This window comes from Triticum aestivum, chromosome 2A (genome assembly GCF_018294505.1).
Source record: "Triticum aestivum cultivar Chinese Spring chromosome 2A, IWGSC CS RefSeq v2.1, whole genome shotgun sequence".
Taxonomy (NCBI): domain Eukaryota; kingdom Viridiplantae; phylum Streptophyta; class Magnoliopsida; order Poales; family Poaceae; genus Triticum; species Triticum aestivum.
The window spans coordinates 718,138,473-718,149,895 of record NC_057797.1 but is presented as its reverse complement, the minus strand read 5'-3'; positions in this window follow the sequence as shown (position 1 = coordinate 718,149,895).

Sequence of the window (11,423 nt, the reverse complement as noted above, 5' to 3'; positions counted from 1 at the left end):
CTTAAAAATCGAACCATAATATGTATAAATAAATAGCCATAAATTCTCAATCCTACTTCATGACATGTAACCAGTGATTTCATGCCAAATTTGTTTTACTATATGTATAGGTGCTATCTGATGATGTGGAAAGCTAGGATGAAGATGCCCAGAGGAGGTACAAGAGGCGAATCCCGAGGGAGCTTTATGCGGGAATGCATAACAGGCGTATTAGGACCTGGAACGATGGCTATGGATGCCCATTTTGCAACCACAAGATTCATGACGCGTATCTAAGTGTTCTTTCGTATGCAAGAGGACGGGCCGTTGGCTCCTTTAAGCCTAAGTATTCTCGCAGGGTGGCACACGACGCGTACGCCGAGTACCTGGAGAAGCTTCAGGATCGTGTCGGCTGCATGTGAGATGAGATGTGGGATGGATCGAACTATGTACGCTTGAGTATGCTTAATGGCGGTTGAACTATGTACTTGTGGTTGAACTATGCTTATGTACGTGTACGCTTATTATCTATGTCTGAGTATGTTAAATATTTCGCCAAATTTTGGTAAAAATTACAACAGGGGACCAATAAACCAGGACGGAGGTAGTATGTCAATCACACACAGTTCCCAAAATTGGAACCGTGTGCAATGACTATCATTTTTCCTGCTGTGTCAATCACACATGGTTCTCTCTAGCAAACCGTCGCCCCAAAATTCTTTGTGGGACAGAAAACCCTTACCACCCAATTCAAAAAAGAAAAAAGAAAACCCTCACCATCCCCACGTCACAAAAACCCTCACCCCGCCCGCCACCCACCTCGGCCCCTCCGGTACGTTCCCCATTCATACCTACACAAGCTCCTCCGCGTCTATACCATGGCACCGCCTATCACGGCGGTAAACACTTAGCTCGCCGCCTACCGCCGCCGCTAGGCTATCGGCAAAGTCCACCGCATTTTGCCACTTCCGCTTGCCGCCGCCTGTCCCCATCGACTTTCTCGACGCTGGTCACGGTCGACCCAGCTCCGCTCGGTTGGGGAATCTGCCACACTGAGGGTTCTTTCTCATAGATGACAAGGTAGCTAATTTAACGAGATATTATCTCATCTCTTATCCCAGTTCATCTGCCTCCTTTAATCACCCGGCGGAAATCGCCGTGAATTCATTTTTATTCGAGCTGATTTGAGGGTTTTCGTTCATTCATAGAATGTACAGTGTGCCAATACTTCAGGACTTGGCGACCGCCGCCAGAGATTCCATCTCATCGTACTAGATAACTTGAGGACGCGCGCGGTATGTTCAGTCTCACCCGAAATCGGTTGGCATGGCCTACTGTCCTGAACATATTCTAAATATTGCTACATTTGGATAAAAGGTGCCACATGCACCATATACGTCAAAGGGGATTTTCCCCTCTTATTTCTATATTAGGAAAATTAACAATGTATTGTTCTTTCGATTACTCTCATATTTCCATGACATCATGTTTACCCTATCTGTTTAATTATAGACTTTTGTCCTTCGATTTCAACTGTTGTACAGTTCTTTCAATTTGGGCCCATATTTGCATGTTACCATATTTTCTTTAACAACCCTACCATTTTCTGCAGGATATCCCTCGCTATGCAACAGATTATGTAGTGCACAATTTTTCCCTTTACATACATCAAGGCTCCATGAATGTCATACTGCGCACAAACCATGGATTTACAATATTTGCTACTATAAGACTTGATGAACGTGGCGACTCCTATTTTGGCACTGGCTTTTGGAATGAAATTGCAAAGTTTTATGTACTGAAAGCTGGCACTAAAATTGCACTGCACATAGAAGGGCCTGGTCATGAGATATATGCTAACTTCCCCGACAAAATCATCCGTCCAGACTTCGTTCGAAGTAAGTTTTCTTTCAACTATCTGCATATGTTGACTTACCCAGCAATGTCAAATGAATTTTGTAGCATTTAAGCAACCAATTGTTATTCCCTTATCTTACTATATTCCTACCTAATAACTTCTAGTTACCAATACACTTTTCTATTGCCCTGTTTTAACTAAATATTCCCTGTACTCCCATTTCTATCAGAAAGCGCCGCTGACAAGGAGACTCCGGAGGTGAAGAACGGGGCTGCCAACAAGCGGAGGCGGGGCGAGATACAACCGCAAGCGACTCCAGCAGGCCTGGACTTAATCAGTAGCCTCCCTGATGATATGTTGAGAGTCATCATCTCCCTCCTCCGAATCAAATATGGGACGCGGACAACCCTCCTTTCCCGACGGTGGCGCCCCCTATGGAACTCCAGCCCTCTCGACCTCATCGACACCCACGAGCTCTGCTATATCTATCGCAAAAGCTTGGATGCATTCTCCAAGATCCTCGGCAGCCACCTTGGCCCAACCAAAGGCCTTAGAATGGGCAAGTTCCATTCCAATGGCAAGGACCGAGCCAAGCTTGACGACTGGTTCCGATCTCCCGCCCTAGATCAGCTCGAGGAGCTCACTTTTTATGATGGGCATATGCGGTCGCTGCCAACGTCCGCACTCTGCCTCGCGCCCACGCTGTGCTTCACCAAGTTCAGGAACTGCCATGTCCCGCCCCTTAATGACGCGCCCGCTCTTATTCTACCACGACTGAAGCACCTCGAGCTCATCGCTGTCTGCCTCTCAAAGGGTGACATGGAGCGCCTGCTCCGTGGCTGTACTGCACTCGAGTACCTTTGTCTTCAGGTGATCAATGGGTTGAGTACCTTCCAGATCACCTCCATGACTCTCTGGACTATTTATGTGTGTTGATGGTGCGGCAGGAAGACATCACAAAAGGTGGACCACGATATGGTCATCCAGGACACACCTGCACTTGAGAGATTACTTGTAGTTAATCAAGAAGGTCCAACAAGAATCAATGTCATTTCTGCGCTGAAATTGAAAGTGGTGGGCTACTCGTCTAACAAATACTTTGAACTTGTTATTGGATCCACATCCGTTCAGGTACAACAGCCACCTTCTACCTCTCCTTCTACGAATTAACATTATTTCTAATTTTGAAGATGTTTGTTCGTCTGTCATTCAGAAAATGATTTCGACAAGCTTGACCCCGAAACTGCACACAGTGAAGGTCTTGGCACTAGAATCTATCGGGCCCGACCTGGAGCAAGTTGTCAGTTTCCTGAGATGCTTTCCGTGCCTGGAGAAGCTATATATCGAGGTGATGTTCCTTTCCTGTTAAATGTTAACCATAAGGGAGTTCAATTTGTGACACCTTTTTCCAAGTTTACAATGACAAATTACTACGATTTCTGAAGTTTCTTTTGGAGGATTTCAGTACATACATGCCCCCCCATATTAGTTGCTTTATCCATATGGTTACAATCAATAAGCATTTCTCCTTTGGATTCATCTGTACTAGTTTTCTTAGGGTACTTTTCATCCACTCCAACCTCTTGTGAAGAAGGCTACATTTTTCTAGAATGTAATCAAATGCCCATGTTAATCATGTCAGATTGAAGATGGCATGTTAGTGCATTTTACAAATCCTGCAAACCAAATTGCTAGTCCTGTAGTAATGTTCAAAACTGCATGTAGGCACTAACATGTTTTCTTCTTTTGCAAATAAGATTAGGCCCAGTGGTGGATAATGTGATACACTATTTAACAATCACGTCGAATGCCTAGATCTGCATCTCTCAGAAATTACTTTGAACTCCTACCAAGGGACCTTACCGGAGATTATATTCGCCAGGTTCTTTGTTCTCAGAGCAATGGTGCTAAAGGAAATGAGGTTTGCCCTACATTTATTTCGCAAAAATGAATGGTCTGTTGATCAGCGCTGGCGCCTGCGGCAGAATGGAGTAGGCTCCAAAAATGTTGAATTTCATTTTGGAACTTCAGATGATAGAGTAATCGGAAGTCATCGGGTCAACCCCATACATGACTTCTCAATGGCTGACCCCTTTGCAAAAATTGTAAGGTTTCGAAGCCAGACTTAGAAGCGGTGTTATTAGTTTGAACCTCTCTGATATCCATGTTCAGCGCATCAGCGCAAGCGTTTGCAACTGATGAGCTGAATTTCATTTCTAATACCAGTTTGAACCTTGTAATCTTCGATTTTGAGCCATATAACTCTGGAATTTGAACCTTGTAACATTTCGAGCTTTTGTGGTACAATCATTTAAATGGCATCGTATGAGACTCGTATATTGCTAGCACTATTTTGACCTTAATATGCAATGGTCTTAGATTTTATTAACCATTCTCGAATCAGTTTACCTTGTCAATCTCACAGCACACGATCTGTATAGCTAACTCGACTGCGATCTTCGACATTATTGCACACATTTAGTTTTTTCCTTCGTGTGCACTTTAGAGCACAGAATTAATTATCGCACTCACACCCGGGGTGCGGTGTTGTCAAGCGTGCACTGGATTCTGGAATCCTCCGCTATGAATGCCGTGACAAGACGTGACGATTACAAGCCGACCGGCCCCCATTTATTATTACAGCGGCCATTTTACCTACCCTTGTGTTTCTTCAATCTTTCGATCGCGCCCCACCATTGCAAGAAGCACACCCACCACGAGAAATTCTTAGAGGGTATCCTGCGCGACTCCAATGGTGCTCCGAGCGGTTGCCGACGACGAGGAGCAGTTCACCATGCGTGTCATGGTGGACACCCACAGAAGGTTCATGGACTTCTCGGTGGTGTACACCAACGACCCGGTCTGGGCGGAGCACTCCATCCACATCATGGAGTTGTTGCTTGCCGAGGAGAAGTACAAGGTGGTCGGGTTCGACCCCGAGTACACCCGCGCTCCTGCCGGGTCTCGTCCCAAGGTCGTCGTCGCCCAGATGTGCGTGTGCCACCACGTCCTTGTCTACCACTACTGCCTGGCCACAAGCTCTTGCGAGCGTTTCGCTAGGTTTGTCAACAGCCCCCACTACATGTTCACTACGGTGGACATCACCAACGATGTAAAGGCACTCGAGAGTTCGGGCATCGCCTACCAGAATCTTGTCGACATCCAGGGCCAATACAAGATCTGGGGCAGCAAGGAGCATGAGAAGGACTCGCTGGTTCACCTCGTCGAGGCCATCATCGACCCCTACTACAGAGACATGAAGGATTCGTGCAACAAGGACAAGCGTGCCTGGCACTCGGCCTGGATGGAGAAACTCGACAAAACTCACATCGTGTACGCGGCCAAGGAGGCGTACACGAGCTACGACATGTATTGGCGGATCATTGACATGTGGAAGTCCCTCCTTCCCCAAAACGGCCAGGGATCCAGCCGGAAGCAGAGCAATGGCAAGCATCGCCGCAACAATAAGTAGATGAATAGATCCTCGTTTCTCCTACTTTAGTATGCATATAATTGCTTACTTTGGTGTGTGCAAATGTTATGTGTGTAGTCACTTGTGTAATTGTATGCTTAATTTGGTTATGCAATGCTGTCTTTTTAAGTATATATGTTGATGCTCTGTAGACAGAGCGTAGATGGTGTGCGGACAAAGAAAATCACATCGCGCACGGACTAAACAATGGAACCCGTCAGTGATGTTTTCGTCAATCACTCACAATTGTATACCAGCAATCGTTTGCTCACAACACACACGTCTTATTAGCAGGAACCGTCTGTGTTCTTATCAGTCTTCAGACACATTTCTGATTACAGACCTGTTTGTCGCGTATCACACACATCTTGTTAAGTTGAACCATTTCTGTTCTCATGTCTCAACGCAAACAGTTCATCCGAGTGAACCGCATGCCGTATATCGCACACACCTTTGATCCAGATGACCGTTTCTTTTGTGATGCCTAATCACAAACAGTTCCGAGTGAACCGTATGTTGTGTATCGCACACGCCTCCATCTGGCTGCCCGTTTCTTTTGTTCCTCCTCATCGCAAACAGTTCATTGAATTGAACCGTATGTCCTTCATCGCACACGCAACTAAAACTTGAACCATGTTTGATGCATCCATCATCGCAAACATTTTACACATTTCTGACGGTTTTCATACAACAATGTTTGCGATTATGGCATCGCACACAGTTTCTCAAAGGGTCTCTGATCGTAGTGTCACATTAGCAGCATCCTGCAGTAGTGATATGCTACGTGTTTAGCACGAGGGCTGGGTGTTGCACCCTTGCCCTTTGTTCCCATCCTACCCACGTAGTATTTAGATTTTGCCGCCCTAAAGGAACATAAGATTCCCAAGGGAAAGGTTGACAACTTCACTTATAATCTGTTGTTTAACCAAACATCTGTTGTGCACATATATTTGCCCGCGCCTGCTCTTTTTGATTATCATAGCAAGGAAAGATATTTGTTCTTGAGAGCGAGGCTTGAGCTCACGACGCAGCAGTGGAGGCAGCACGACAAGCTGAGGCATCCGCACCGAGAGCCTCCGTGAGCTACCACGCCAACTACTATCCAGATTACTGATCAACTAGCAAGTTAGGCCAAAAGCCTAAGCTTGGGGGAGTACGTGTTTCTCACCGACATTACATTCATGTTCACTTATTCATCTTGTTGGTGTTCACACTTTTTCCTTGTATCATCCATGTTTAAACTTTATTTTTCATGTCTTCTTCTTTTGTGTTTGAAAAACTTTAGAAAAACAAAAAAAATTAGTTATAGCTAATTTACTTTCTATGCATGCTTAGCTGTAGTATTAAAAGAAAATCCAAAAAGATTTCCTTATTCTTCTTTTGCCTGTTGAGAGCTTTCCCTGGTAAATAGCTTTTCTCGTTTTTGCTTTTCCCTTTTATTTGCTTGTTCAAGAAAATCAAAAACTCCAAAAATATTTTAGTGTGTTTCTCTGATTTTTTTTCTTTTTATTCGAGTTGTACCAAGGAGAAGACCACGATGAAAATGTTGAGTGGCTCTCATATGAATAATTGTTAAACTAATAAAGATCTCATTTTACCTTGTCTTCTCCTGTTGAATAAAATGTTTTGTAGATTCCAGCTTAGTCTATGGCACTCTTGCACTATTATTATTCCCACATCGTTCGGTCATACAAGTGAAAGGCAATAATGGCGATATTCGATGAACTGGTTGTGGCAGAGAGAAACTGATATGAACTCGACTTGCTCTGTTTGTGTAAATATGTTTATCCTAGTATCCATGATTCAGCCCATTATGATTAAACATGTTTGCAATGACAATTAGAGATTATAGTTTCTCATGCCATGCATAAGTAGCTGGGAGTGAATAATGATTTATCTTGGATATCAACATTGCGTTAAAATGATTGTGATGTAGTATGATGATATGGTATCCTCCTCTGAATGTTCGAGTGGCTTGACTTGGCACATGTTTATGCATATAGTTGAATCAAAACCAACATAGCCTCTATGATATTTATGTTCATGGTGTTCATATCCTAGTCATGCTAGCGTCCAATGTTACTTATGCATAATGCATGATCATGATCGTTGTTGCTCTCTAGCTGGCCGCTTCTCAATCTAATTGCTAGCCTTCGCCTGTACTAAGTGGGGATTCTGCTTGTACATCAAAAACCTTGAACCCAAAGTTATTCCAGATGAGTCCACCATACCTATCTATATGCGGTATTACCCTGCCGTCCTAAGTAAATTTGCATGTGCCACCTCTAAAAACTTCAAAGAAATATCCGTTTTGTGTGCCTGGATCATTCATGGAACGACAGGAGGTGGTCGGTATCTTCCATGCTAAGCGTGTTATTATCAGGTCGAGTGTTTATTCACTCGCCATCGCACGAGAAATGGGCGGTAATAGGGATGCTCAGTCCCAAACTGCAAAATACAAAAAGAGTTAATCGCTCGAATAATCAAACAAAAACTCCCAATGGAGTCAAAACTTTACTTTTATCGCTTGGGAACCGCCACTAGCCTGTTTAGCATGTGAGATATTGATAACTGATAGTCGTGAAGTGAATGAGAAAGGTGCATGTCTCAAAATATCATTTATCTCTGTTTTAAAACTTGAGCTCTGGCACCTCTACAAATCAGTGCTTCCCTATGCGAAGGGACTATCTATTTACTTTTATGTTGTGTCATCACCTTCTAAAAACAAGCGCTAGAAACTGAGAGAGAACAACTGTCATGACTTATGCATTATGTGTAGCTAATGTTGGGTGCATCATGACTGGATCTTTTCTATCATGAATTAGAATGTTTAGTCGCTGCTTGGACTTTGGAGGTGCTCTGCATTTATGTTTTGCGGTCTCAGAAAGGGCTAGCGAGATACCACTATTGTCATATTATATCATGGTTGTTTTGACAACGTGTTGCCATTTGAGATGTCTGATTATTGCTCGCTAGCTGATTATGTCATTGATATGAGTTAATATAATCTTTAAGAGTTATTGTAGGCATGGTTAGTTATAATGTTGGCTGAAAACCTGGGTGTTATTTAAGCTTATTTATGCAAACAAGAGCAAAAGAGTTCGTAAAAGTTTTTCTTTTTCACTTTTAGTTTATCAACTGAATTGCTTGAGGACAAGCAAAGGTTTAAGCTTGGGGGAGATGATACGTCTCCAAAGTATCTACTTTTCCTAACGCTTTTCCTCTTGTTTTGGACTCTAATTTGCATGATTTGAATGAAACTAACCCCGGACTGACGCTGTTTTCAGCAAAACTACCATGGTGTTGTTTTTGTGCAGAAATAAAAGTTCTCGGAATGGAACGAAACTTTGCAAGGAATTTTTATATAATATATAAGAATTTCTGGAGCCAAGACCTACCGGAGACGGGGCCCTGGGTGAGCATAACCCACCAGGGCGCGCCCCCCTCTCCTGGCACACCCAGGTGGGTTGTCCCCACCTGGTGGCCCTGCAGACCCTGAAACCAACACTATAAAATCCTATTTTTGGAGAAAAAAAATTAGGGATAAAGAATTATCACGATCCACGAGACGGAGCTGCCGTCAAGCCCTGTTCTTCCTCGGGAGGGCAGATCTGGAGTCCGTTTGGGGCTCCGGAGAGGGGGGTCTTCGTTCTTCATCATCACCAACCCTTCTCCATCGCCAATTTCATGATGCTCCCACCGGGAGTGAGCAATTCCTTCGTAGGCTCGCTGGTCGGTGAGGAGTTGGATGAGATTCATCATGTAATTGAGTTAGTTTTGTTAGGGCTTGATCCCTAGTATCCATTATGTTCTTAGATTGATGTTGCTATGACTTTGCCATGCTTAATGCTTGTCACTTTGGACCCGGGTGCCATGATTTCAGATCCGAACCGTTTATGTTATCACAATTATATCCATGTTCTAGTTCCGATCTTGCAAGTTATAGTCACCTACTACGTATTATGATCCGGTAACCCCGGAGTGACAATAACCGGGACTGCTTCCGGTGATTACCGTAGTTTGAGGAGTTCATGTATTCACCTTGTGTTAATGCTTTGTTCCGGTTCTCTATTAAAAGGAGGCCTTAATATCCCTTAGTTTCCAATATGGACCCCGCTGCCACGGGAGGGTAGGACAAAAGATGTCATGCGAGTTCTTTTAATAAAGCACGTATGACTATTTACGGAATACATGCCTACATTATATCGATGAACTGGAGCTAGTGTCGTATCGCCCTAGGTTATGACTATCTCATGATGAATATCATCCAACAAGTCACCGATCCAATGCCTACGAATTTATCTTATATTGTTGTTGCTAAGTTACTACTGCTATCATCACTGTTACACTTGCTACCAAATTACTGCTGTCACTGTTACTGTTACTATTGCTGATGTCACTACTATCAAAACTATCAAACTACTTTGCTACAGATAATTAATCTCCAGGTGTGGTTGAATTGCCAACTCAAATGCTAATACCTTCAAATATTCTTTGGCTCCCCTTGTGTCGAATCTATAAATTTGGGTTGAATACTCTACCCTCGAAAACTGTTGCGATCCTCTATACTTGTGTGGGATGTTACCAGGGAGGTACGTCTCCGTTGGAGCGGTGTGGTAGTGAAGGAAATATGCCCTAGAGGCAATAATAAAGTTATTATTTATTTCCTTATATCATGATAAATGTTTATTATTCATGCTAGAATTGTATTAACCGGAAACATAATACATGTGTGAATACATAGACAAACAAAGTGTCACTAGTATGCCTCTACTTGACTAGCTCGTTAATCAAAGATGGTTATGTTTCCTAACCATGAACAATGAGTTGTTATTTGATTAACGGGATCACATCATTAAGTGAATGATCTGATTGACATGACCCATTCCATTAGCTTAGCACCCGATCGTTTAGTATGTTACTATTGCTTTCTTCATGACTTATACATGTTCCTATGACTATGAGATTATGCAACTCCCGTTTGCCGGAGGAACACTTTGTGTGCTACCAAACGTCACAACGTAACTGGGTGATTATAAAGGAGCTCTACAGGTGTCTCCAAAGGTACATGTTGGGTTGGCGTATTTCGAGATTAGGATTTGTCACTCCGATTGTCGGAGAGGTATCTCTGGGCCCTCTCGGTAATGCACATAACTTAAGCCTTGCAAGCATTGCAACTAATGAGTTAGTTGCGGGATGATGTATTACAGAACGAGTAAAGAGACTTACCGGTAACGAGATTGAACTAGGTATTGAGATACCGACGATCGAATCTCGGGTAAGTAACATACCGATGACAAAGGGAACAACGTATGTTGTTATGCGGTCTGACCGATAAAGATCTTCGTAGAATATGTAGGAGCCAATATGAGCATCCAGGTTCCGCTATTGGTTATTGACCGGAGACATGTCTCGGTCATGTCTACATTGTTCTCGAACCCGTAGGGTCCGCACGCTTAAGGTTACGATGACAGTTATATTATGAGTTTATGCATTTTGATGTACCGAAGGTTGTTCGGAGTCCCGGATGTGATCACGGACATGACGAGGAGTCTCGAAATGGTCGAGACATAAAGATTGATATATTGGAAGCCTATATTTGGATATCGGAAGTGTTCCGGGTGAAATCGGGATTTTACCGGAGTACCGGGAGGTTACCGGAACCCCCCGGGAGCTATATGGGCCATAGTGGGCCTTAGTGGAAAAGAGAAGGGGCTGCCCAAAGTGGGCCGCGCGCCCCTCCCCTCCCTTGGTCCGAATAGGACAAGGAGAGGGGGCCGGCCACCCTCTCTCTCTCTTCCCCCCTCCGCGAATCCTATTCCAACTAGGATTGGGGGGGAATCCTACTCCCAGAGGGAGTAGGACTCTCCTGGCGCGCCTCTCCTAGGCCGACCGCACCCCCCCTTTAGTCCTTTATATACGGAGGCAGGGGCACCCCAGAGACACAAGTTTATCCACGTGATCTTATTCTTAGCCGTGTGCGGCGCCCCCTGCCACGATAGTCCTCGATAATATTGTAGCGGTGCTTAGGCGACGCCCTGCGACAGTAGTGCATCAAGATCATCACCACGCCGTCGTGCTGACGGAACTCTTCCCCGACACTTTGCTGGATCG